At 43.3% G+C, this 24,205-nt stretch overlaps 1 long non-coding RNA gene across 1 annotated transcript; it reads left to right on the top strand.

Moving 5' to 3' along the window:
• Positions 1-1,922: 1,922 nt before the first annotated feature.
• On the top strand, positions 1,923-2,491 carry LOC141423951 (uncharacterized). Its single transcript, XR_012448717.1, has 2 exons — positions 1,923-2,015; positions 2,275-2,491. It is a non-coding gene; the product is annotated as an uncharacterized lncRNA (long non-coding RNA).
• The last annotated feature ends 21,714 nt before the right edge of the window (positions 2,492-24,205 follow it).

Genomic DNA, 24,205 nt, shown 5'->3' with positions numbered 1-24,205 from the left:
TCGACCTGAGATGACCCTAGCTCAAGGTGTCCACCCTTCCATCTTTGTCCACACTTGCAGCAGTCTTCAATGCTTGCCATGCTGGCTGCTGTTTTCACTTCAGAGTTCTAATTAGTAATGGATCCTGTTAGACTTCTGAGTTTTCTCTTCATGTGAACTGCTTTTTAATGCTCTGTTTCTGTATCTATTGTGTTTTCTCTCTGATTTATGGGCGTTTCTTACATTTTATAGATAATACGGTCCCTTGTTGGTTTAGACATTGCAAATATATTCATTCAATCTGTTATCTGTTGTTGGCTTAGCGCATGTGTTTTTCGTTAAAATCAATTTCTTCTTTAATGTAATAAATTTGACATATTTTGCCCTCAATTAGCTCATTTGTTTTCAATTTTCCCTGTCTCATGAAAATGTATCATAACTTATAAATTTTACTTTCCATACCGCTGTAGCTGTTTCCCACATACTTCAAAATATGCCTGATGTTGTTAGCTTCTAAGTATTTCACAATTTCCTTTAACAAAATATATGTTTTTGAATTCTAGAAATAAGACTTTCGGAGTTAGACTTTTTACTAATTCCTAGTTTTATTAATGGCAGTGACAGAATATGTTTTTTGATACTGGTCATTTCTTGAGGGGTCATTTATGGTCAGTATATGGGACTCCCCATTGTATTCTGGGAAGTTCTGCTTCTTTGGCTGGGGCTGGAGCAGGGGGTGGAGTGAGAGAACCCTCGCCCGATTTCACAAGGCCCTGGGTTCATACCCAGCACTGCAAAAATAGTAGTAAGTAAATAAGTAAATAAATAAATGAAAACAGTGCCTCTCAAATTTTCTGTGGTGAAGAATCAGTTTTTTGGGGTGTTTAATTTTCTAATTTTCATTCTGTCAGAAATCATTTTGCAAAGTTCACCAACATGAAATACTAGAAAAATGGTAAGCTCATTTTAAGGCCCAGCAGGACCAGAATGTTGTAAAAGTTTTCAGCATTCAGGTGTTTTTCGCTCACTGCAGATGGATAAGAAACGGTGGTGGACAGGCACTGAGAAAGAAGGGACACTGTGTGTCCCTTGGCTGTGAGGCTTGGAGCTGCTGCTGAGCTTATTAGTGACCTTGTTCACACAACTTTCCTTAGTGGGAGTGGGTGGACTAACATGCACATTACTCCTTCTACTTCTGCTTGTTTGTTTTTATACTTAGTGACTCTGTGGACTCTGCTGACCTCTCCCCAAAGCCACAGGTGACAACATGTACCTGGCATTGCCAGCCAGAGATGAGACTTGGTGTCCAGGTCTGTTTTACAAATGTGTTTTACTGGTGTATATTAATTGTGCAACGTAGTGGGTTTCATTATGATATTTTCACACAAATATGTAATTTATTTTGATCATATTTGCTGCCTGACATTACTCGCTCTTCCCTAGCTAGCTGGTCCCCCTTGATGCTAGTAGTCCTGCTTTGACATTCTCTCTCTCTCTCTCTCTTGATCTCTCACTCCACATATGAAAGAAAGCATGAAATATTTGTCTTTCTGAGTCTGGCTTATTTCACTTAACATGATGATCTCTAGTTCCATTTATTTTCCTACAAGCAATGTGATTTCTTTCCTAATGGCTGAATAATGCTTCATTGCATATATATATATATATATATATATATATAGTTATGCAACATTTTCTGCATCTATTCATCTGGTTATGGGACTTGCTTATTGTGTCTATTTAACTCCTCAGTTTACCAGTTGTGTTGCCTATTTTGAGGATATTTTGAGGATATGTTATTAAGTACACATAGCTTCATAGCATTTATGGGCTATTTTATTTGTGTAACATACCTCTTTTACTCTTAAGGTATTTTTGTTTCTGATATTTATTTCATCACATATTAAAATTGTAATTGCTACTTTTTGTGGGTTATGTTTCCACAGTGTGTATTTTCCTGCTCTTTCACCTTTCTTGATTCTTTCACAATGAAGGAGTTTTGCAAAGTCTAATCTGGAATTCCTGGGTTTCTCTTGGTGAGTTTATCATATTTTTATTTATCTGTTGCAATTATTTCTAGATTATGATTTTGTGTCTACTCTCAACTTATGTTTGCAATTTACCATGCCTGTTTATTTTACCATTTTTACTGGCCAGATCAGGTTTAAATTACAGGCTAAAATTATACAAAAAAAAAAAAATAAAATAAAATTATACAATTTATTTTTAGCCTTGGTGGCTTCCTAAAATTGGAACCCTATAATTGCATTCATTGGTTTCTGTTGATTTTTCCAGATTGAAGTGAAATTAAATTACAATAAAATGCAGGAATCTCAAGTCTGAATTTGGTGAGTCTTGACAAGTGTGTACACCCTGGTAACAACCGCCTCAAAAGTGACTCTGAGCTCTGGTGTCACGCACAGTCCCCATGTCAGCCTCACCTCCCCCAGGGTGCAATGGGCAGCTGCCTTCGCCCTTTCTTGTCATCCTAATAAAAGGCTGTGTTCAGGGCGAGGCCTTTCGTATCTGGCCTCTTTTGTTTCATACAGTTGTCTGGAGACATATGTATTTGCAGTTATTTGTATTTTACTGGTTTTTATTGCCAGACAGCAGCACATCCCATGCATACACAAATATACCATGACTTTTACAGTGCTCCCATTTCCTTTTGAGAACTTTTGGGTTGTCTCCAGTGTGGGCTATCATAAATAAAGCTGAGAACTCGTGTAATCGTTTTGTACATGACTGTGTATTTATAAGTTTTCATTTCTTTGGGGAAAAAAATCCAAAGAAAGCGTGTGCCACGCTTTGTAAGGAAGGGGCGTTGTGCCCCCTTTCCCTCCACTGCCAGCGCCTCTTCCCTGCCCTCAGTCTTTTTAGTCACTCCGTGGGTGTGGAAGGGTGTCTTATGAAGCATTTCAGTTTTAACGTTCTTGTTGACTGGTGATTTTGAGTGTATTTTAGGTGTTTATTGGACACTCATGTATCTTCTTTAATTACCCATTCAAATCTTTCGCTCAATTTTTTAAAAATGTATTGTTTTTCCTTTTATTATTGAGCTCTCACTAAAGAGGAGGGTGAATACAGAATAAAAAATGTGTTCACTTGTAAGTAAATATGAAAATGAGACCTGTTGAAACTGTTCCAGGAATAGGGGATGAAGGAGAATGGGGAGGGGGTGAATTCATTATAAGAACCTGTGTGAAAGCCACCATGCACCCCACCCAGCACAGCAACACAGGGAAAAAAGACACTTCAGTAATAAAAACGTCATCTGAGGTATACGCACTTCGAACTTCTGTTTCAAAGCTTGTGATTTGTTGATTCACTTTCACAATGGTATCTTTCCAGGAGCAGAAATCTTTAATTTTGTTGAGGACTAAGCAATCTTTTTTTAGGGGGAAACCCCTATTTTTGTGTCCTGTCCCTTAAATCTTTGTATATCTACCGACTGTAAAAATATTCTTTTATGTTTCACTCTGAAAACATTACTGCTTTTACATTCACATTTAAGTTTATGGCCAACCTGTGCTAACTTTTTGTTTTGTGGCGTGAGGTGAGATCCAGGTTAATTCCTCCCCTTCAAGGCTTTCCCTTGTTCCGACATTGTCACGAGTAGTTTTTCCCGGCTGGATTGGCAGCTTTTCACACTCTGCGTCTGTGCTTTCAGTTTCATTGCACAAGGCAATTTTTCTCTCCTTACACCAATAACAAGCTGTGCTAAGGCACTGCAGTGGACACCGGACACTAACGTCCTCTGCACTTGCTGTCCTTTTGTAAGATCTTTTCCTTGAGAAATGTTCTTGCTATGTAGACCCGGCTGGTCTAAAACTCATGATCCTTGTGCCCCAGCATCCTGATTGCCGGGATTATAGGCATCCACCACCACACCTGACTCAGTATTGTTTTAACTACTATATTGTCTTTATATTTTCATGTAGATTTTAGAATTAGTTTTTCTTCCTTGTAGTAAAAGTTTTCTGAGGGTTTCCTCATGCTCTCAGAGTCCGTAGTCCATTGGAGAAGAGATCTGTGCTTCTTTCATTTAGACTTATTTTAAGACTTATTTAGACTCATTGTACAACACTCCTGCCTTCTGCCTAGCAAATCAGACTTTTACTGCATCACTACGTCCTTTTCACCATTCCTCACTCCTCTTTTTAAGAATTGCATGATTTGGTTTCTGTTTGAATACGAATTCGTTTCTCCCTTTCCTTTTGTTCTTACTTTTTATATAAAAGCTTCCCCTGAGCGCTGTGGTCACTCTGTCACCCACTGTCTTGCAGGTGTCTCTGGGTCTCATTCCCTCTTTGTTTTCTCTTCCTCCAAACATGTTTCCAAGGCAATATGTCACAGTCAATCTAAAATGTCATAAGCCTAAAGACACGTGCCAGCTGCTTGTCCACTTACTTCAGATTGGACTGGACAGTCAGTGACTTTTTGTTTCTTGAAAAGAGTTCACTCAATCTTCCTACAGGCCTGCCTGCTGGTGAGAGGCCCGAGGACACTTCTGAGGACGGCTTCCTCCAGCTCCTTGGTTGGTCATCTGCCCTTCGTCTCCTGATGATGATGGAGCATTGTCTGCCCCGGACATTCTTGCTTTTCTTCACAATGCTTTGTAACACAATGAAATGATAATGGAATAAGTGTGAGCCTGGCTTTGTGGCAATGGCTTGAGCTCTCTGAACATGGTGACCCGAGGTTTTCATTGCTGTTGGGAACAATTAGTCCATGACTGTTTTGCCTCTTGTTGAGTTTCCGTTGAGCAGGCACGTCGTCTTTACATCATGTCTTCCCTTCGTGTTTCCACCCACTTTTTCTTTTCCCATACGTCATGAGAATTTTTTTGAAATTGACTCTTGTCTGACTTCTCTCCCATCTTGGGTGTTCCTTACTTCAATGTCTGTATTTTCCATCATTTCAGCATTTTGATTTTTTTTTTCATTCTGGATGCAGTCTGAATTCAGACTCAGTTTTGTCCTTTTTTCCCCTGTGGTAAGGGAATAAAATAGAGGGGTGAACTTATTCGAAGCGCACTGTCCACATCTACTTCATGGTCACAATGAAACCCCTTGACTCTACTATTAAGGTAAGTTTTGCTTTTTCTCAGTTCTGTAAGCTGGGGTTGCATTTCTTGCTTTCTCTATACCTTTGCTTCCTGGCCTTCACAATGGGTATATCAACGGCAGCTCCCTGCCAGGAGGCTCGCCGGCGTAAATATATCTGTGTATGCCGCAGACAGGACAGTTTCTGAGGACACAGGGATGCGTGTTTGCTACGACTGCCTTGGGCATTCAAACCTCCATCAGGGCCCCTGTTCTCCCCCAGGTGCTGTTCATGATGTGCTCTGTGGGCATCATGGCCAGAGTTCTGCTCTTGTGTCTATGGATCCTTGCCCTGGGCACCTGTTTCCAGGGACACCACTGCTGCTGCTGGTGTGCGCTGGCCTGGGCGTCTCTATGTCAGGAACACGTGCCTTACAGCAGAGGGCCCAGGGGCCGCGACACCCCGAGGGCCTCTCCCCACACTCTGCTTCATACACTCTTTGCTCCTCCTGATGTTTTCAGTTCTCTATCCGTCCTCTCATCCATACTGTGCATCTCTTTTTGGTCATTTTGTGGTTGGTTTCAAGGGACAAAACCTAGATCTTGGCAGAACCAGATGACCCCAAATAAATCCATTTCCTTGTTCATTTCCATCTCTTTCTCCTCCCTCCCTCCCTCTTGCTTTCCTCCCTACCTCCTTCCTTCCTTCCTCCCTCCTTCCCTCCCTCCCTCCCTTCCTTTGTCTTTCTTCGATCTTAATTGTTCTTTTTCTGACTTTTTACACCATTCTCATGTCTCCACTAAAAAACATCTCTTTCATTTCCCACTCTTCCCTGCACTTTTGGGGCAGATTTTCATCCTGTGCACCTTCCTTGGTGAGTATGTTGTGATTAAGGATAGGAGTCTACCTCAACCACCAGGCCCCATTGTTTTCATTAGCATATATTTGCAATTTACCTCCCCCCATATATAATTTTGTAAAATAAAGGGAACTTTTAAAGAGCAAAGAAAATCAAGAAACCCTGTGATGCCATTAAAGGAAGGAAAGAGAAAAGTTGAAATGTGGTCACAACCCACCCACACCAGATGAAGGTGCTGTCCCAGCCTTGCACCCAGGTGATGACACAGATAAAACTCCAAGAATGGCATGGGGACATTTGAATTCATTGTTTACAACATATGTAATCTCTATTTTGTGATAGGAAAGTGTTGGCTGATTGTGTTTGTAAATATTTTTCAAATTCAGATTGCTTTTGGCTTTCCCACCAGTTGCATGTTTACAACATGTTCTGTGTCTTCTACTGGAACAGAATTATGAAGTCTTTCCCATTGGAAGAGTTAGGCCAGTTTCTAGGACATGTGTGCAACCATCTCTGGACTTCCCAGGAGGCAGAGAAAACAACTTTAGAAAAGTGAAGTGAACTTATTCTCACTAAATTAGACATGCTGGATGTAACAGCTCTACCCTCACTAAAGGTGGGGAGAAGCCGTCCTTGTCAGTGCTGGGAGACCTTCACAGAGACTTTTAGAATAATTCAGCTTTCATCCTGTCTGATTGAGTCCTTTGAATTTTGAAATTGGGATGTAAATAAGTGTTCATTTGAAAAGCCAGAAACAAATATGGGCTAAACTTATTTTTCTAATAGTAACGTAAAGTAGGGAGAATCCCTAAAACTGGTGGTGTCTTCTAACTTCGATGCCACACACTGGCACTTGGACAAGTCCATACTCTGTCCACTGAGTGGTGGCCAGAATGGGATGAGATCCTCTGCCCAGTAGGTCCTTCCTCTGGAAGTAAAGCCCTTTGGAGGTCAGTGAAGATGTTCAGACTCACTTCACAAACCAGCGGCACACATGGAAATAAGTGAATGCTATATAAGAATCCAGAATGTTAATTTCTTGAGATACCTATACCTATCTATCATCTAGCTATTATCTATCATCTATCTATCTATTATCTATCATCTACCTACCTATCATCTATCCATCTATCATCTATCTATCATATATATATATATATGTCTTCTGTGTATGTATCAAATATATACATATATGTCTTCTATCTCCCTCTATTATCTATTATCTATTTATCAATCATCTATTATCTATCTACTATCTATCTTATTTGTTACTATTTGTCAACCATCTATTTATCTATCTATAAACCACCTATCTATCTGTCTACCCATCGATCATCTATCTTCTCTCTATCCCCTATCATCCACCTATCATCTATCTGCTGTGCCACCTACAAATTTGGGAAGCCTTAGGGGACAGATCTCAGAAATGAAACTGCGGTTTACTTCAAAGGAAAGAAGTCCAAAACAAATTAAGTTTCTGAAAAGTTAATGCCTGGTCTAATAAATACATTTAGAAAAATCTTGTTAATATGAAAATGCAGAATTTGTTAGCTTTCAGTAGCACCTCTGAGCAAGTACATTAAATTGTATGAACCATGAAGTATGTTGGTGAATGGCATGGGGACATTTGAATTCATTGTTTATAACATATGTAATCTCTATTTTGTGATAGGAAAGTGTTGGCCGATTGTGTTTGTAAATATTTTTCAAATTCAGATTGCTTTTGGCTTTCCCACTAGTTGCAGCAGTGAACACAATTCTATAGTTAAACAGCGAGTCATAAATAAAGCTGGGACAGATGCAACAATGCCCATAAACACAGTTTCGTAAAACACCTTAGTGTCCAGCAGAACTTTACAGACCATGAAGGGGTCCTGTGCGTTGGCATAACCCCCAGGCCCAGGTGGCCTCCCTGGTAGTGGCCAGGCCTGCACCTCTGTGTACAGGTCCTCTGTGAGCCAAGCAGACGCAGTGCAGAAAGTGGGCTCAGCTGCTCACACAATGCATCGTGCCACTCTTTTGTGGCACTGTGTTTAGCTCAGGATACTTTCTTGTTTTGCAACTGACTTGGAAAGTAGGACAAGGCTAGTTTCTGAAGGTGTCTTTTTGCACTTTGAGTAGGTCGATTGTCTGCCAGAGTCTCTCCTGTCAGCCTTCCCTTCTGACTTTCCTCCTTTGTGATTCCAAAACAATGCTTGCGAGGAGCACTTACTCAGAGATTTCAGGCTTGGATTAGTCTTGGACACATGCAAATTGCTGAAAATGCTGAGATATTTCAATTCATTCTTCAGGATCCTGACTGCAGCACAGCGACCGAGGCTGCTGTGATAGCTGGGATCTGCAAGGCTCCGTCTTGAGAGCCATCATTAAGCGTGAAATATTCTCGGCCAGCCTCACATTACATATTTATAGCATGCAGTAAACCTCAGCTTTGCTTTCAGAGTGGTGGGAGGAATGACAAATACACACACCTGGAGTGAGTCTGTGGAAGGCAGCTGGTCAGACACACCTAAACTCATAGCCAGGGAAAGGGAGTGCGTTCTTTCCAGGCCCCTACCTCCCCTCCTCAGCAGAGCAGAGATTTCTAACACCGAGAAGCCACACTGAATAAACTTTATTCTGATACTTCAGTGACCTTACAAAGCAATTAGCAAGCTTCATGCCTGTCCAAAAGGGATGGAGAGGTAGTCTGTAATCTTTCAAGCATTGAAATGTCTCTTTTCCAGTAAGGAAAAATTTGATGATAGTTGCCATTACAATGGAAAACTTTTGTCCATCCTCAGAATGTCTCAGGAGGGGTTTCTGTGACCTCATCTGAAGGACACCCTCCAAGGAACAGGACTTCTGAGGTTGCGGGGAGCCAAAAGATGGTTTCCGTTCATTTCCTCTTTCTCCACAGGGACTAATGACAAGATGCATTACAAAACTCTGAGGGGTGGAAAACCCGCATTCTAGGAATGGATGGCATTGGAAAACCATTTCTCACAGGTGGCCACAGAGCTGGATGAGTGGATATTTGAAAGTGTACAAATACATTTCCACATCACCAAATTCTGCATTTCAAAATGACTTCTTGATTTATGTTGGGGTTATGTCTCCACAAACGCATCTAGGTGAAAATGTCAGGGTGAAAACACACTGAACTCATCTAAGCCACTGAAGAGGCCAGCTGAGCAAAGCTGCACGCTGGGGGTGTGCGTGCCCACCCTCCTGAGCGTGGGGCTGACTAGTGCTGCTGCCCGGTCTCCTGACAGAGCACTGTACTGTGTGTTGCTAATCCAGGAAAGACCCAGTTCAAAACGTGAAGTGTGGTCCCTGTCTGATGTATATCACCTTCTCACCATTGTAACATTGCAAGATTGTAGGTTGAACCATTCTTAAGTTGGGGACCATCTATACTATTAATTATGGTGATTCTGTGTGATTGTCACACTGTCTTTTAGGGTGAATGTATTGCTATTGAGTAAAAATATTATTTGGGCCAGGTGCCAGTGGCTCATATCTGCAATCCTAGCTACTTGGGAGGCTGAGATCAGGAAGATCTTGGTTCAAGGCCAGCTTGGGCAAATAGTTCCCAAGACCCCATATCCAAGATAACCAGAGAAAAATGGACTGGAGGTGTAGCTCAAGAGATAGAGTGCCTACTTTTCAAGTGCAAAGCCCTGAGTTCAAACCTTGGTTCCACCAAATAAAAATATTATTTGGATATACAACAGACAAGAAGTGGCAAAAAATGAAACTCAATAGGTGTAGGTCTCACACTCAACGTTATGATTTTGTTTATTAAAAAACAAAACAAAACTATGAGTGAAGGCAATGTTCCAGCTGTAGTAGGGGACCACATGTGCCTGTACCTAGGTTCACAGGGACTGTGCCCTGTGGGTTAGCAGAGAAAATATATGGGCCACCTGCCCTGTGACTGTACCAATGTGCAGGTATGAGGTTCTGGTGATGATCCTGTCTTCCCAACTAAAGTTTCATTCCTGGGTAAGAGGAACATCTGTCTGAAACCACCATGTTGTTAGAGCTGAGAGCATAAATCTTGGGGCAGCCTGTGTGTGCTTGAAGAAGCTGTGTGACCCCATGCCTCAATTTCTTCCTCTGGAAAATGAGAATATTTGCCTGTTAGATTTATTAAGAGAATCCAGGTCTCAGTTATTGGAAGGTGATTTAAGGATACCTAGAACATAGAAGTGGTACGTAGTGTACTTTCTGTTACTGTGACAAATACCTGATACAAAATCTTAAAGGGACAAGGATTTATTTTGGTGCATGGCATCATAGTTTTTGGCTATGGTCATTGGCTCCATTGTTTCTGGGCTATGGAGAGGCAAAGCATCATGGCAGAAGGGTGCTATGAAACAGAGCAGCTAAACCACTTGCAGATAAGAAGCAGAGGGAGGAGTCACAGGAAGTGACAGGGCAAGACCCCTTTCAAAGGCAGGCCTCCAGTGACCCACGTCTTTCAAGCAGACCCCACGTTCCACAGTTCCACTAACTACCAATAGTCTGTTCAGATATTGAATCCATTGATCAGTTAGTCCATTGATGAAGACAGAGCTCTCAGGATCCATTCACTTCCCCAAAACCTCACTTCTGAGCACTGCATCAGGGTCTAAGACTCCAACACATGAGTCCCTTTCAGGAGCACTTCATAGCCAATCCATAACCTTAAACTTTTGATAAAACAAATCAAAACAAAGACTAGACCTTTATCTACTGAGATCTATTTAAACTTGCTTCAAAGCAATGGGTCACCAGATAGAAAGAGATAGATAGGGTCTCTGCCCTTTGGAGTGATTCCAGCAGAAATGTTGATGGAATATGAATCCAAGTTGAGGTGAGCAACCTCTTCCAGCATCCCTTCCAAACTTATGAGTTAATTTTAGGTGTTCACTGGCTGGATTAAAGATACCTAGACAGCTGATAGAGCAATGTTTCTGGGTGTATCTTTGACACTGTTTCTGGAGGAAATTGTCATTTGAATCAAGGAACTGAGTAAGGAAGATCCACCTTCATCCTAACATGGGTGGCTCTAGCCAGTCAACTGAGGTCTTTAAAAAACCAAATGCAGAGGAAAGTCCACTTTCTTCTGGAGCTGGGATCTTCTCCTCCTGCCCTTGGGCCTCAGAACTCGGAGTTCTAGTCTTTCTACATGGACTGAACCCCTAATTTGTAGATAGCATATAATTGTGTGAGTCAATCCCCATGATAAACCTCTTCTCCTATCTGTCCATCTACCTATCCATCCATCAATTCATCCATCCATCCATCCATCTATCTACCTATCTTTCTATCATCTATCTATCTATCTATCTATCTATCTATCTATCTATCTATCTATCGAGCCGTCCCTCCTTCTCTATCCATCCGTCTTGTTGCTTCTTGTTCTCTGGTCAACCCTGAGTAACACAGCACCTCAGCATATCCCCTCTCACCACACACCTCCCTCATATCTACCCCTGAACGGAAATCATTCTTCATGTTTTTCCTTCTCCTTGTATGTTAAATCAAACAATATGCTATTTAAACTGACTGTAACTCTCCAATACTGCTTTTTGCAAAACAGCAGATCTCCCAGGCAGAAGTGTGCAATGTGTGTATGCCTTGATTGGGTGGCGAGTGTCCACGTTGGCTTGTGTCACCTGTTGAGACACTGGAAATAGAATGTTTTTAGAACAGGGTGGATTTTGCAGTTACTGAGTTACTTGTTTTTACATAGTCCTAAATAAACCAAAATTCCCTCAGGATTCCTGTGTGAAGTGGGCCAAGGGCCGAGTGGCAGCATGCAATGCCCCCCACCCCACCCCAGAGCAGAGCGTGCTGTGGGCGGCTGTGGGCTCCTCAGGCTGAGCTCGGTCCCTGTTTTAAGAACTGTAAGACTCAGAATACTGGCAAAGTCACCCAGTGTTCCATGGAAGACAGCAAAACAGCCAAAAACCAAAAACAGAAACAAAGCCTAGTTGAAGGATGGGTCCCTGGATTTGTACTTGAAAGAATTTGGCTTAGGGTTTAGGACTATTGAGTTGTGGCTCCTAGTGAGTAGTAAGGTGGGTGAGTGGCTGCTGTGAGCTGTCTCCTTCCCAGGAGGGGAAGGGTTGAGCTGTCTAGTGATAATTCCTTTGTCCACCCACCCCCTTTCTTGATGTGAGGACATTGACTCCTATTGGAGCTTACAGATTGGGTGTTTTATTACTAAATGTCCCCCCATCTGTTCAGAACACCACAGATATGGCTGTGTTGACTGTCATGAAGGTTCTTGGAAAGCCATCATAGTTCAGATGACTTACTTGCTTATCCTCATTATTTGCTTTTAAGATCTTGCTGGAGAGATGGTTTACTAGTGAAGACTGCTTTTGCAAATGGCAAAAAGCAGAAAGGCTTAGTCAGAACCTTAGAGTGCTGCAGAGTTCAAGTTCATTCTGTAAATGTGCCAACATTATAAGAGACGGGTTGATAAGAGCGGGGGCTGAGACAGAATTAGAAGTACCATTTTTCAACTGACAGAACTAATTGGAACCATCTTTTGAGAAAAGAGATTCAGGGTGGAGAAGATCACAAAAGAACTTCTCACAAGAAGTTGAGGGGGGAGGGAGGGAAGACAAGATTTCCTGATCCAAAAACTGGGATGGAAAGACAGATGTGTGGAACTGACTCAGTATTCACACATTCCAAACCTTTCTCCAGGATTGCTGGGGCACCCTTAGCTGCTGGCTTTCTGATTAAGAGCTTGAGAGAACTATTTGCATCTGATGGGTTCTGAACACGCTACCCAAATATGGCACCTGGACATGGTATATTTTTCAATCTGTAGGAACTTGGGAAATGGCAGATTTAGGGAGGGTCTCTCTGAGCCCCCTTCTCCCCTAAGCTGGTCAAGACCCTCACAGGAGAGGTGCTCTCCTCTGGCTGGAGAAAGGGACCATCCTTATCTCCAAAGGCAAAGGATGCCAGAGGAATCTGAAGCACAGGCCTTGCAAGCTTCCCCAACCACCACTCCTTGCTCCCACTTTTCTGTCTTGTTATGTCTCACCTTTCACCAACCCCAGGCAAAATGCTTTCCCCAGACTTTATCTCCTTATGAAGGCTTTTGTGTCAGGTAAAATTTATATCAAATGAATTTGTATGATTTTCCCTGTTCATCTGTCTTTTGACAGAGTAATTTACAGGCACCAGAAGGAAGATCTAGAAGGAGGAAGTAACTTTTCTTTCCTATAGAGCATATTATCAGCTGCTTTTACCCCGTTGTTGAATGACCAAGGATGGTTCTGACCTGTCTCCTAGCAATGACCAGAAAGAGGGAGTGGAGCCCCTTTCTCTTCTCTCCTGTTGTTCTGTCCCGTTCTGGGGAACAGAATGCATTCTTCAGAGAATTCCCATATTTACTGCTCTTGTCCTGGTTCCCACTGTGTTGTGTGTTAGTCATTTTTATTGCAAGAACTTTAATTTAAACACTTAAAGTTCAGATCCAATCCAATACAGTGTGCATTTGCACTACGTGTTCTGTTGAAACACATACACCATTTTTGAGAATGTCTGCACTTACATATTCCCTGTAGTACATCTTTCAACAATACTTTGGGAAAATTTTGAGGTCAGAAGTTATTCCTACCCAGAGGGTAGCACAGGGTGTAGGTCTCAGAGGGCCTCTTGAGAACTGGAGAAAACTAATGTAGTCTAGAGAAAGCTTAAAACAAACAGAAGGAAAAGAGGGAAACAAGCTCATCTCGATGGGAGACAGGAGGCAGTCCTGCCTGGGGGGAGGCAGGGGAGGTGGACACAACACGTGCCTCAGCTGGTCACCACACTGGCGTGTCCTAGGCTGCATGTGAGGTCCACAGAGCCCCTAAGAGGCACAGAGTTGGGGAGAAGTCTGCATGGAGGGAGAGTCTCAAATGTGAGGGAGCTGCCTGCAGGACTGACATCAAAACTGGCCTGTGAATGTGCAGTGTTTTAATTAAGAGCAACTTGTCTTTACTTTTGCATAGAGTTTACAAAATTCCCTAGTATGGTGACCACATCAATCAGCAGACTTGGCTCCCAATGGCTTATGCCACTTCCAAAATCAAAATGTAACATCTGTGATGGAGCTCGCAAACCACTGAGGTTACTCACATCACTTAATCTCCTGGAATCCCAGCTCTTTCTTCTGCAAAAACACAGCAGCAACAAGGACTAAGCCACCAAGTGGAAACAAACAACAAGCAGAAAACAGAAGGGAATCCCCACCCCTGAGTAAATGAGTGGAGATTACACGGTGCTTTCACAGGTCTGGCAGGGGTGGGCCTCCATGACTGTTTACTTTCATTCTTTTGGATGTGCTGTGGCCTCGGGACAATTCTGAGCTACAGATTCCAAAAACATATTTAACCACACCAGAGTTAATGGAAAGAGAGCAATGCGCACGGGCAGCTTTGAGTAAACACCAGGCAGGGCCTCCCGTCCACACGTGCCCTCAGGTCACTAGGTTCCTGTTCAGCTTTGTCCTGTTCTTGCAAGGGCTGCATGGAAGGAATCATTAGTCACAGTACTTTAAATTAATTAAAGTAACTACATATTAAAAAATCAAGAGACACACTATAACGTTCGAGTTGATGCAAGACCTTCAAAATTCAGAAAATGGGGAAATTGTAATGCTCTGATGCTTTGGTTTGCCTTAAACATTACTTACCCCCATGATGAATCAGTAGCTATGGTTTGCTGTGACAATGAGGAGACACAAAACAACTACACATATACTCATGAATTTGGAATGGGTATAAAGTTACACAAAATTCCTGGCTAGAGGAGTGGTTCAAGTGGTAGAGCACCTACCTAGCACGAGTGAAGCCCTGAGTTCAAGCCCCAATACCAGCAAAAATTACATACACACACACACATATAATAAATTCTTGAGATTGAGTAGAGGCATGCTTTACACATAAAATTTCAATTTATTAACAAAAGCAAACATTTCCTTGTAGGACCCTATGTGAGATTGACAAAGCCAGTTCCTGACATTACGGCATTTCAATAAAAGCAAAACAAGCCATGTGCAACCATGATTTTTTTTCAATTATAGAAAAGTCATTTAGGAATTGTTTTTATAACTACCTAACGCCTTCCTCCGCCAGCCCCTGGATGAGCTCTGTTGATCACACAGTCCCATGAAGTTCCAATACTGAAGACTTTCACTCAGTGTTGAGGTTCTTCTCTCCCCGTCTATTGTTTAACAGAGTCGTGGGATAATTTTTGCCTACTAGAACAGCGTTCTTCTAACAGTTCTTGTCTCTTTCTTAGCAGTTTTTCCCTGTTACATTCTATTAAGATTTTACTCAGGATATTTTTAGCTTCTCCATAAAGATGTGCAATAAACATTGGCGAGATAATTGACACGATCAGTCAGGAAGCCAAAAGTCCACGTCATTTCTGGAATGGGTGGAGGGGAATGGTCTTTCCACATGGTTTATGGGAGCTGGAAGCCCCCACTGGAGTAGCAACTATTAGGGTTTTAATACACAGATTGAAAGGCATTTGCTTCAGATTTGATGAAATATTAACATTGCTCCTGAACTAGGTCATAAATGTTATGCTAATATGTCTCCATGAATTACATTAAATACAGTGCAGATCTAGTGGCCCCATTCTCACATCACAGTTATTACACAATGTCACGGAAACACTTTAAATTTATGTTTCAAACCTGTAAAGTCCTCCGCTTAAATATGTAATTAATTTTTAAAGTCTGTTTTAGAATAACCATATATTTGTAACCAGAAGTGCATTAAAAAGAACTAATTTTGTACCTGAATTAGAGCAGTTTTGAAAAGAAACAGTGGGGCATTGTTGGAGGGAAGCAAGGCCTTCGTTTCCTCAGAGGATTGGTGTTTGAGGCCCTACTTAAGGGGCTGCAAGACAGATTTTCATTCTTCATCTCCCAAAGTTTTTAGGGATAACTTCTGACCAGGGGTAATGTCTTGCCTAGGAAGAACATTTTCTGAGTGTTCGGGAAACGGGAGAAGAATGGTGTGGGGGGCTGACTCCTGTCTCTCCCTAGTGCACACGCTGAAGTCCTCTGCCTCTGAGAGTTGGGAGGCTTTGGTGATGGGGTGTTCAAAGGTCATTATAGATAAAGTGAGGTCTTTAGGATAGGTCCTATGTGATTGGTGCGCTTGTAATGACAGATGAGGACACAGAGGCAAGGCCATGTGAGGACAGAGGGAGATGCCCCCGTAAGTATGGAGAGAGACCAGAGACAGAACTGTTGGCCGCATCTAATCTCACACTTCCAATCTCAGATCTGTGAGACAATGGCTGCCTGCCGTCTACACCCCATGCTAGGGGTTTTGGTAACTTGCCGACACTGTAAGACCCTAGAGATAGACGCTTAGCCACTTGACAAGGTGTTTACATGAGCACAGCATCCTACAAAAGAACACATAAATCAAGGTGTGAGTGAGAACAATCAGACAGATATGAGGAGTGTGAGGGCATGAAGAGGAAGGTTCTGGTCTGCGTGTGAATATTTCTTTAAATTGTCTTCATTTCAGCAGAAAAGTCTTAGGACGGATGTGAAGAGCCGGGGAACATGGTGTGGATGGGTCTCTTGGAGGAAAGGAAGGTGGTGGTCTGAAAGGCTGTGCCTGTGCCTGGGGTCAGAGGCTAAGTGTCTATTTGGCCACAGAACACTGGTCAAGTGTTGACACTGCTATGTGTGGCACCAACTGTGTATGATTCTGATTCTGCTTTTCTTCCCACTTTCAGACAGACTGAGTCTCTGTCCCTGACTCCAGGTCACCTCTTCACCCCAACTGAATCCTCTCCCTCCTTTCAACCATAACTTCCCCTTGTTCTGCCTCTTCTCCTTTCTCCCATGGTCTGCAGGAAGCGTGAGCTCCTGCATCTCTTGTGTTCTTGTCAGGTCAACCTTTTCTCCTCCCTTTCTTTTTCTGGTCAACCTTAAACACACCTTCTCTCTCTCCTTTCATCATTCTTACGTGCAGAGTGCAGCAAGGAGCAGACATCACACTCCCGTCACAGCCCATCTTGAAGACACACCCTACCTAACCCATGGATCCCTTTCCCAACGCATGGTGGCTTCATTGGGAGGCTCCACCCCTTTGGGTCAAGTTCACCAGAATAAGGGAAATTGCTGAAATTTAAACTCACCAATTTTTGGATATCAGCAGCCTCTGACTGAAACATTATTTATTTATGCAAAACATCCCTTTCGGTGATATTTCCTAAGTGATAGGTGCACATCTCAGAATTTTCCTATCTGTCAACTCAGAGACTGTCAATATCCCTGGGAGGCAGGTGTTAACTTTGTCCCTACCTGAGCACGGTGAGCTGCATGGTTCAGGGAGGTGGCAGAGACTGGAGGGATCCAGGCATCTGGCAGCTGGGTCCTGATGAGTCCAGCCTCCTGGCACCTCTTTTCAGGCCTGTGTTTACTAACCAAGCAGACTCCTTCTCTCCTCACTTCCTCGTAGCTGCCTACACCCCTTCATAGACCTGGGTGCAGCAGAACCTCTCTGTCCTTATCATGTGGGAGACATGGAGGTCTTCGCACAGGCCCCACTACACCTTCATGAGAGCTGGGAACAAGTCCCCTGCCTCCTGTGCAGACAGCAGCTTGCCCTGCCCAAGAAGCACTGTGGGCAGCGGATCCTGTCCTGGGGTATACACTGGCCTCCACTGGATGGAGGTACTGGGTGTAGCCCCTGAGGCCCAGGAAGTGCTCTCCAGCATGTGGCAGCTTCCAGGGGGCGCCTGGTGCTGTCTCCTGGCTAGGCCAGGTCTGCCCCCTGTTCAGCAGGCTCACCTTGCTTGTGTGTCCACCTTCATGCTGTTATGTGGACCGTGCAGGGTCTTTTGACACACTCATGCCTCTGGGATAGGCCCACTGTGCTATGGTTTGAACATGAAATGCCTCCTCTCCCCCCCACTAAGGCTCATGTGCTGAAGGGGCAGTCCCCAATGCAAGGTTTAGAGGTGGAGCTCTTGGGAAGTGATTGCATCGTGAGGATTTGACCTCATCAGTGGATTAGCCCTTTGATAGATTCCAAACTTGATGGTATTATTAGAAGGTTGTGGAAACTACAAGGTGGAGCCTAGTTGGAGGAGGTAGATCTCTGGGATGCCAATGAAGGCTATGCTTTCTGTCTGGTCACTCCCTCGCCCTTGCTGATTCCAGTTTACCTCAGACTGAGCAAGTTTGTTTCACAACAGGCTCCCTGTCATGATATTTTGCCTCAACACAAGCCCCCAACAACATCACCAAGTTTCTTGTTTTTTTTTTTTTTTGGCAGCACTGGGGTTTGAACTCAAGCCCTCATGCTCACTATGAAGGCACTCCTACCACTTGAGCCATTCCACCAGCACAACATCACCAAGTGACAATGGACTGAAACCTCTGAAAGCATGAGCCAAAAAAAATTTCCTCCTTCAAATTATTTTTATCAGGTACTTCATCACAGTGACAAAACCTGACCAATAGTGCCTGTATCCCTTGCAAGTGTCCCATGTGAATTTCCTCCTCAGGACTGCTGTCCTAACATCAAGTGAAATTTAACACATTGCAGGAGCCTGGCCTCATCTCACCCGTGCACACCCTGTCCAGCCCATACTGTCCACCTTTGACCCCCTTAGAACATGGGCTCAGAGCTGCCCTGATCCCAGCTTTCTCTTCAACTCCACTCATTTCATTCATCTTAGAGCAGGGCTCAGTGCATCCAGCTTCTACCCAGGCACTTTCTCCAAGCTGGAAGAGGAACCAGCTGCCCTGGGGACTCGATCCGTATTTCCAGATACTTTGCACATGGAAGTTTGGGATTGTTTAAGAATATCACTATGAAGGAGAGGCAACCCTCAGTGAAACTCAGGGCAAACTTAGACAGGTTTTTTTCTAAGGTCAAAAGTACATGAATTTCCTGGAAACTCTGGAGAATTGACCAAAGTCAAGACAGTCACCATTTTAATCCCAAGTGACACCAAGGTGGAGTCAGAACAGGTACACGGCTCTGAGTTACATCTAGCCAAACCTCCCTGGTGCCTGTGACCAAGTTTATATCTGTATGTGCAAAAGTCCAAGTCCTTTGGGGTCAGGATGACCACGGCTGGAGCTGGCAAGATAGGCAGCTTCCCGTGGATACTTAGAGCTGGAGGGGCCTGGAGGGAGGGCTGGTAGAGACAGTAGCAGCACTGCCAGTGCCTTTGCTGTCAGGCAACTGAGTTGGTTGGTGCCAGCACGAGGGCATGCTACTTTCCTGTCGTGGAGGAACAGTGCCAGGGCAGGCCAGAAGAAAACATACCCACGCCCTTCCTCCCGAACATACACGGGGCATACGAACACACACGTGTGGTACGCCAGTGACCTCGATGTTATGTAAGCAGCTGTTCCAATTTACCCTTGGCTACAATCAATGGGAATTCATGGCACAATTGCAATCTTTTCTACTCATTGCCATTTATTCACTCACGCATGCCTTCATCGTCTTGTAGGTGCCAAGTATAACACCAGGACCCTTTTGGGTGGCGCTGCCATCCCGTCTGTGACTGCTGTCTAGTGGGGTGAATGGGAACCCCCATACTGATACTGTGCAGAGCTGTGGGGGCTGGAATCAGAACACAGTGAGTATGAATTGCAATCACCTTTTCTCACCTGGGGCACACTGGGCCCATCATAATCCATCCCCACCATTCTGCAAAGTCGGGCTGCTTTGCCAAAGCACTTTGCTAGTGTTGCTTACTTAAAACGCCTCTCCGTGCAAGGACTCTCCTTTGCATTTCCACTACACAAGTGCTTTCTTCAAAAGAAAACTTCTTTAAGAGCGCGCGGATTTCATGTTGCTTACTTGCCATCACTTTGGATTGGCAGGGACCAGTTTAAAAAAAAAACAACAAGGTTTATAGACTTGCTAGTGGGAAATAGCACGGTGTCAAAACAAAGCAGAGCAAATCCTTTTATCTCACAGTGTAGAGTGGAGTTCTCAGCCCACATAAGCCTCAAAGAGCCTCGTTGTAATCACCATGGTTGGGTCTTTTCATTAGGTTGTTCGAAGCGAAGTCACTTTCCACAGGACCAATAACCTTGTGCTCTGGAAATATGGGGAAATTTCAATTTATAACATTTTTTCGTGGGGTAAGGAATGGCTGTGCCATTGTTGGGATGTGGTATCTTGGTCATTTCTAAAGAGTGATATGAAACTCGTACAGGAATTAGCAGAAATGCATGTCTTATTTGAAGTATCGTTGCTGAAAGCAATCAGGGAGCATTTCTGCATTCTGGAAGCAGAGGGGCCACTTATGACAAGCTTCCTGGAGATGGGCAGATAGGTCCCAGCAAGGATGCAGCTGAGGTGCCCATCAAACAGATAGCACATTCCATCACCCCTCCCCCACCCCCAGCTACTATTTGGTTCCAGAAGCTGGCTATTATCGCCCTGCTAAAAACAATGCAGAATGATAAGTTTTGATTTCAGAGAAATAGAAACAGTGGGACATTGCTCCATGGGGAAGAAGGAGCACAAGAGGTAGCAGAAAGCACCCATGTCGGTCTTTATGCTTGTTTCCAAAAGCAAAAGGACTGAAATGATTTGGAAGAGCTCTATCCGAGTTATTGAGCTCAGTTTTGCTACTTCATCATTCTGAAAATGTTGTCTCAGAATATTCAGATTGTACGCACTTGTAATCGAAGTAGGATGCAAATAAAAAGCATGCTACAGGCTTAGTTCCCCCTCTTGCTTTTTAATCAGAATGTCTCACTCTCTCATTGTTGTCTTGCTCTCTTGACTTAGTTGGCACAGGCTTTGATGGAGTCATTGTTCTGTTGAGTAATGAGGGAGAGGTAGAGAAAAGAACCTGCCATCCTGGCCACTGGCTATGGGACTGGCGTGGTCCTCCAGGTTGACTTGTGCCTCATAATTTCGGTTGTATTTGATGTCATTTTCTCAGATGACCATCTGTTTCTAAACATAGGGGTTTAGAATGGAGAGAGAAAAAGCTCTCTTTGTTGGTTGCTGTAGCTGAGACGCAGACCCATGGCATTACCATTTGTGAGCTATCCTACATCAGAGACATTTCCACGGATGGAAATTGTTATCCCTCAATTGAGGCTGTTTCTTCACTCTGGTTTCACGTGATTTGATTTTATTTTCAAAACGTCTGTTTATATTATGCATGAAATCATTCTGGGTGCCTCTGGGATTTGTGTGATAGGGGGGCAGCTAACTGCTTTTGTTAGGGTTGTTGGAAAAGTGATATATTGTCATGAAGGAATTAGGGATCATTTTGAAAATTGACCTCTAATGCTACTTGTGAGCGCTGCAGATTTGGAGCCGTGTTGCCAGGCATTTATGAGATCGTAAAGTTAGGCATCTGTCCCTACTGACATGTCACATTTTGGGTTGTTTAACACAAAAATTGCCCTGCTGCTTGGCTCTTGAAGATAGAATGTGAGAGATTCAAGCTTTGAAGCTGTGGATATTGAAGGTTTTTCTTCCCTTTCTGACTGTCACAACTGCTGATGATGGAGTAGAGTTTGACAGATATAATGGAATGAGAAAAAAATGAGGCCAACACTGAGAGCTTAGGGGAGTTTCCGGAGAGAGCTCCAAAGCGATACAAGATTTGAACATTAATCCCTTGAGAGACGCTTAAATGTATTTTGCTTTAAAAAAATGTATCTGAGGGTGGAGTTAATAATTGTGGCCGGGTCTGTGTAACAGACTTCAGATGGTTGGGTTTGGGGAAAACAGAAATGAAATTGTCTGTTTAGTGATGTTTTAAACCACTAAATGTTTGGTTTCAGGCTTAAAACAAACCACAGTCTCCACCGCTCCCTAGCTTGCAGCCTTCTCGGCCACTCTGCTTCAGACCTCACCACTAATTTTTTAAGGCTTCTCAGTCTTGCTTTTTATTCATTTTTTTTAGTGGTATTGGAGTTTGAACTCAGGGCTTCACACTTAAAGGCAGGCACTCTACTGCTTGAGCCATGCCTCCAACCTTTTAGTTCTGGTTATTTTTGGACATAGGTTGTCGCTTTTTGCCAAGCCTGGCCTGGATTATGACCTTCCTTCTTTGCACTTCCTGTTTTCATAGCATGATAGGTGCATGCCCAGATGTTGGTTAAGATGGGGGTCTCACTAATTTTTTGCTTAGGCTAGCCTCAAAGCACAACCCTGATCTCGGCCTCCCAAGTAGCTAGAATTACAGGGGTGAGCCAATGGTGCACAGCTCACTCATTTAAAAAGAATAATAATTCTTGGCCATTGCTTGCTGACAATTGTGATGGGCAAGTGTTACATGTTATGATGGCACACATCTGCAGCACGACAGCACCATCAGACCTGTGACTTTGAAACGCATGCTGCAGTAATGGTGTGGTCAGGTGCTGGAGCCCAGACTCACGGGTGACGTTCCATGGTCTCTCAGAGTCCCGAGAAGAGGGCTTTGGAAGCATGGATTTTTCTGCTTGAGAAGTGCTATGTCTTTTCTTTTTCTTTCTGTTCTATTTAACAGGAAGGGCCACATTAGCAGAATGACTTCAACTGGTGCCTGCCTGGCAAGCTCACGTAACTAGACATACATGAAGAAAATCTGCGTAGGAGGAACCCCCATGGTTCCAAGTCTATTTCATGGTCGTGGTGTTGCGCCCTGATAACTGCACTCCAGTCATGACGACCAAATAGCAGACTGATTCTTAAATACTCACAAGTGACATGACATGAGTGACATATTATCTGAGGCACTGGAGAATCAAAGACAAATGGTCTCCTCCCACTGGAGTCTCCTGGTGGACAGATGGGTGTGCTAGCTGCTGAAGAACAGTTATGGAGTTGACTGGAGGTGGGGACTTGGGTGTCCTGGGAGCCTGGCCGTGGGTAACTCCATGGGTTGTGATGAGCTGATGTCTTGGAGAAGCTGTGCTGAGTTCTGAGTCGGGGCTGGGTATGAAAGTGTTTCTTTTTGGCCAGGGTGACTCTTTATAGTTGGTGCTCTAGCTAGTACTCATGTCATTTGGGCACAACCTCGTGTGGTGTCCTTTCATTCTTGGACAAGACATCCCAGACTCATCTTTCCCATGTCTGCTTTCAGACTGTAAGCTGGCCATTTCTCCAGGAGGCCACCAGGAACTCAGTAGTGTAATCTGTAGGTTAGGTGAAATGATTTTTGCCAAATCATAGAAACCTAAAAAAAGCATATTTTTCAGAATTTTGTGCTACAACTCTAAAAGTTATACATTGCATCATCTTCCATGGAGCAATATTTCCTTCCATAGTGTTGACCTTATTAATATTCACTGAAAAAAATGAAGGGCAGGAAGGAGAAATAGGCCTTTTTTGGGGGTGGCAACCAATGGGAGGTGGATGGGCACAAGGAGACGGGGAATGAGGGTGAATATGGTGTATGTAGTTTGTATCCATATCAAAAAAAAAGAAGAACGATGGGGGAGAGGGCTAAAGGAGAATGATGAAGGGGTGAATTCAACTGTGATATAGTGTAAGAACTTTTGTAAATGTCATAATTTATCCCCAGTACAACAATAACAACACCAACGATAAATAATAATAATAAATGAAACCTGTTGAGATTGTTCTAGGAAGAGGTGGGGGAAGAGGGAGAAAGATGGAGGGGGAAGTCTAACTAAGATATATTGCAAGTATGTATGTAAATATCACAATGTATCTCACTATTATATACTAATGAAATTTTAAAAAATAAAAAGTTTACGGCTTTAAAGACAGTAGTTTAATAAAACATGTTTGGGTTTTTTTGATAGAAAGTGTTTGGCTCCCGTGTAGTTTCTGACTTCTGTATTTAATGGTGAATGCATTTTAAAGACAATAATTCTTAAGACTCTAGTGTGTCAATTTGCCCTAAATATTTTATTTTGCTCTAACTAATAAAGCTTAAAGTTAAGTAAACATTTAGGAAATAAATTAGCCTCTACTTAAGGAAAAATACCACATTACTGTCCAGACAGGACAGGTACATACTAGAAAGTTCTCCAAAGGCCAAAGGAGACAGAGACAGGAGCAAGGGGTCCTGGGCGCGAGGCTTCCCTTGTGAGTGTCACCGGAGGTTGAGAACGACACTTTATTTTGAGACAGCTGCAAGGATGATGGATGATTGTTGGAATGTGACTTGCAGAGTGTTGGGCACAGAAGTCTTAAAAAGAATCACAATACAAGAACTATTTGACTTCTGGACACATGGACAGACTGTGAGAGTGGATTAAGAAGCCAGGCCTTGGCTCTGTTTCTGTCTCTAAATAGCAACATGACTGTGATTGGCTTCATGTCCTGGGACTCAGGTGACCTGTGAAGAGATGGAGGTGAA

The sequence above is a fragment of the Castor canadensis genome, chromosome 6, assembly GCF_047511655.1.
Source record: "Castor canadensis chromosome 6, mCasCan1.hap1v2, whole genome shotgun sequence".
In the NCBI taxonomy this organism is placed as follows: domain Eukaryota; kingdom Metazoa; phylum Chordata; class Mammalia; order Rodentia; family Castoridae; genus Castor; species Castor canadensis.
The sequence above is the reverse complement of the archived record's forward strand: the minus strand, read 5'-3'. Positions and strand labels throughout refer to the sequence as shown.